This window comes from Poecilia reticulata, linkage group LG12, assembly GCF_000633615.1.
Source record: "Poecilia reticulata strain Guanapo linkage group LG12, Guppy_female_1.0+MT, whole genome shotgun sequence".
In the NCBI taxonomy this organism is placed as follows: domain Eukaryota; kingdom Metazoa; phylum Chordata; class Actinopteri; order Cyprinodontiformes; family Poeciliidae; genus Poecilia; species Poecilia reticulata.
The window spans coordinates 12,719,913-12,724,581 of NC_024342.1; positions in this window are offsets into that span (position 1 = coordinate 12,719,913).

Consider the following 4,669-nt stretch of genomic DNA (forward strand, 5'->3'; position numbering starts at 1 on the left):
TATATAGTGTATGGCATTGGCAGGTACTAATATAAATGTAGCGTACATACATTTCTCCAAGCACACTTTAAGCAGGTCTTACAGCTTTCTTCTTGCAGATCTTGCATAAGAGTCCGTTACTACTTGTGTGAATTGTTCACAACTATGTCATCCGCTCTTCAAGTTYTCCCACGTGAACAGTGCATCTCTACAAAACCTCCACCGGAGTTGCAATGGGACTCTTGGAAACGGAAACATGAAACCTACGTTCTGTATCCACTCTGGAATCAGCTTTCAAAAATCATAGTTTCTGGTCCACTTTTCATCAATGTTAAATCAGAATGTTGTATCCCAGAATGTGTTGTTTTGTGGTGATTGTTCTCATGTTCAGTCATTAACTTCCTGTTTCTCACAATAACTTTTTTTTTTTTGACAAAACTTGCAGTTTCTATGTAGGAAGTCAGCCTGGAAGCAAATACTGACTGTAATGAACAAATGACACACAGCTCCATCTGTTTTGTTTCCATTCAGGGTCTAATGTATGGCATTTACCATTATTAAAAACATACATTTTAAAAACACAGACTTGGTTCAGAATACTAAAGAATTAAACTGACAGAAACAAAAAAAAACTCCACTATAATAGCTAAATACCAAATAAACACTTTATTTCTCTTATCTTAAACATAGATGAAATATTCATGAAGACAACATAAGCAGTTCAGCAACACCAATAAAGCAATTTATTGGACAAGACTGCTTTGAGTTTATATAGCAAGATCCTCCAAAGTGCAGGACACAAAGGGGTTTCTTCAGTGGCTGTAAAAGTGGGAGATTCAACCTTTATTTATTAATGCATTTATTGCTTTTTTTTTGTATTCTACTAAATTTTTATCTCCCCTCAAAATACATTTTTAAAGATGCTTTTTATTATTTGAGCTTTCTTGAACATACTCATCACGTCACATACTTGTTAATACAGATGCAAAATCATATAAAAATGTCAACTCGTCTATTCTACAAGTAACCGACATGAAAGAGCTCCACAAATGCTCGTTTCATTAATGTATTCACAACCAATAAAATGCTGCTGAACTGTATCAGTCACTATATGAAATTATGAGCTTTTAAATTACTGGAAATACTTCATGGAAATCCCATTTTTCCATTCAGTTCAGCTAACAGCTCTGCCCAATGTCATTCAGTCCAGACATCAAATTGAAAATGAATGTTTGGCAGACTAGTCAGTCGAACTAACTGAAACCTAAGTCTCTACTTCGTGCCATGTGGACAATAATGAATGAGCCACCTTCAAAAACGCATTCATATTCTTTTCATGCCATTCATACAGTTCACAGCTACAAAAAAATCTGATAAAATCTGTCAATCTGAGGTTGACCCTAGAATTAAATGAGAGATTTTTGTCTTTCTAGCATTATTGTATTTCCGTATAATCAGATATTATGATGAATATTTTAATTACACAAAATCTAGAGTGGTGTTAATCCTTCAAAAATAAATTCTTTGGAGTATTGATGTGTATTATTTAAGCTGCCATTTTGTTTCGTTCTGTCGTGTGGATTCAATGAGTGAATGAGTGTAGGACATGTGATACAAGCAGGCTAAGAAAACACGTCTGCAAAAGATTAAAATTGAACGGTAAACTGATCTGCCTTCAACTTTTTTTTGTCTCAATTCCTGCACATGAGCATAGGTACATCTAATGAAAATGAATAATATAATAAAGTGCTGTCACTTATTTTAAAGAGTGAAATTCCTAAATTTCTTTGATGAATATGCCTTCCAGGTAACAAAAACGGCAAATTCAGTATTCATAAGATTAATATAAAAATTATGTTTTACACAAAAAACTTCTGAAAAGTATGCTCATTTCCATACACTCAATATTTGACTGTGTGATCCGCTTGTGGTTCTGATGAGGTATAATGGAAGACAGCGTTCCTTTGGCAGCATCCTGCAGGTCATCTGCATCTTGGGTCTGACAAATGATCTCTGACCTTCCTCTTGACAATACATAATAGATTATTTAAGCGGTTCAGGTCAGGTTAGTTTGCTGTTCGATTAAGCACAGTAACACCGTGGCCACCGAATCAACTTTTTAGTACCTCTGTGAGTGTACCAAGTCCTTCTGGAAAATGAAATCAGCATGTCTATAAAGTGTGTCAGCAGAATGAAGCAGAGCTCTAAAAAGGTATTTTGGACTGTAGACTTCAGACAAACCAGTGGACAAACTCCTTCAAATTACAACCAACCCAAATCATCCTCCCCAGGCTGTGGTGTGCCTTTCCTTAGCGCATTTTCACCTTGCACTAAATTTTCTATGAATGCACTTAAACACAGGGTTGTATTTACAACCAGATTCTTTAGCAACTAAGTTTTGTAGTTTATGATTTCACTTTCAAAACGAATGCATTTTTTTTTTTTTTTTACATTCTTCACAATATTTAATTTTATTTAGCTGTACCAAGATTTGTAAGCATGACTCAGTCAAATAGCAGTTCTAAATCCCCATAAAATCTGTGGTAACACTTGAAAATTAATGTTCAGATGTTCTCTAACCAATCCTGACTCTGCCTCACACTTTGAAAAACTAATTATTTTAAACTCTGATTTAACAAAGCTGCTGCTAGAGACAAACCCCAAATGACCCGCAGCTGTGATTACAGCAAAACGTGTTTATATAGAATATTGACTCCAGGGGGTTGAATGCACTTATATACCATATTTTTCAGACTTGTATGTAAAGATCTAATTTGCATATGTATCTTCCTTCCACTTCCCAGCTCTAGTGAAAATCTTTTGCTGGTCCGTCACATGATTCTAAAATACAGTAAGATCTGAGGTTGAATGTGACAAAATCTGAAATATTTTAAGAATGAATATTTTTGCAAGCGACTTCAATACACTTTGCAAGTCCACATATCCACTTCCATTGTGGGGAAAAAAGGTTAATTAACAGACAACAGGATCCTTTCATGGAAAAGGCTACTCATAAATTAATTTTTCATAGGCAGATTATAGCTCCACAGTAAATCACTGTGTGTCATTATGGCCCACTGAAGAGACTTCAAACTTCTGGCTGATGAACCCTCAGAGGACAAACTGGCCCTAAATCTCATTATTCAAAACCAAATCTCCGGTTTTATTATATTGTGCTCTTTTTGGATAAGTCACCCAAATGCCACTGTGTATGTAGCAAGAGAGTTTCATAATTATATGCTCATTCACAAAGCATGACTAATCCATTTTATGCCCTAAGATGAACTGCTCCTTATTTAAGGATGAAGCAAAATGGCGACTGGAATCTAAAGAGTGTAATAGAAAGTTCCTCTGACAATCAAGAATGGCAGATATTAAGGTAGATTCACTAAAGTTGAACTTTACTTGCTGCTGAATCATAGCGAATCAAGGCCAAGGTAAAACTAAGTAAAAGATAAAATATGATGAGAATTAAGCTAAAATAATCTGCTCTGCATGGTGATGAACACTGTATTTTCTGCATTAGTCAAAACATATATTTTTGATGTAGCTGCTCAAAGCAAAAATATAAAACAAAATCTATGAAAGCTGTTTGACATTGCCAATGCAATTATTACTAAACTGACTGCAATTTATTAGATTTTTTTTTTGTAGACTTCTCTTGTTACAAATTATTTCGTTTTCAGACTTAAAGGTGGTTTACGAAAAGAACCCAAGTCTGCTTTTTGCAAGTTTTTGAAACTTGACATCTAATTTAACTATGTCTGCACCACCTCTGCATGTATTTTTATATTAAATGTAAATGTTTGCAAATACAAATACTAAAGTTTATTTGATCAAAAATTGACTCTGAAATGTCATCTTATCAAATAACAAAATGCATTTAAGTTTACCTAGAAGTAGTAATGTTTGAATATGACACAGGCATTTTTTACATGAAATGATCCCAAAGGCTATACAATTTTTTTTTGTATCATCAATTTTAAAACACAGCCATGCTTTCATTGTTACTGCTTTTGGTGTCCATGTCCAGGTCGAAGGCAAACTTCTGCAGCCTCAGAGCTTTTCTTGCTGGATTGCATTAGCTCCATCCTTCAACTTTCCGAAGCTTTCCTGTCTCTAAAGAAGCAAAACATCACCACTAGTGGATTTTTGCCACATTTGTGTAGTGTACGACTGTTGTCAGCATATTTTCCCAACTAAGTTTTGGCCTCTTCTCTGATTAATGCTACACTTGCCAAACCAGTCTGTTTATTTGCATGGCCATATCTTAACAGGTTAACAACTATAAAATACTCTGTAATGACAAATTGAAGGCAATAAGTAAATTGTTTACTAAAAGTTGTGGTTTCAAAAAAGAAATCATGGGCTTTCAATTAGTTGACAAAGTTGCATCAATATAGTGAAGGCTGTGGCCACTAGATGGCAGTGTTGTGTGAGGAGTGTCGGCTCCTTTTTATACATATTCTCAGTTTCTATGTGAGGAAACGCTGAAGTTTAACCAACACCAATTAATGTCGTTGTTGTAGTTTACTTTCATTTTATGATGCTAATTGAAACAGAGTCTTCCTCCTGCTGAAACCCCATCAGAATGATATTGCTTTCGAGGATTGGTGGTTCAATGGTAAACACAACGGATCGGTTTGGACGGATGGTGTCTGGCTGTGTCTTGAATTACTGTCATGTGTAA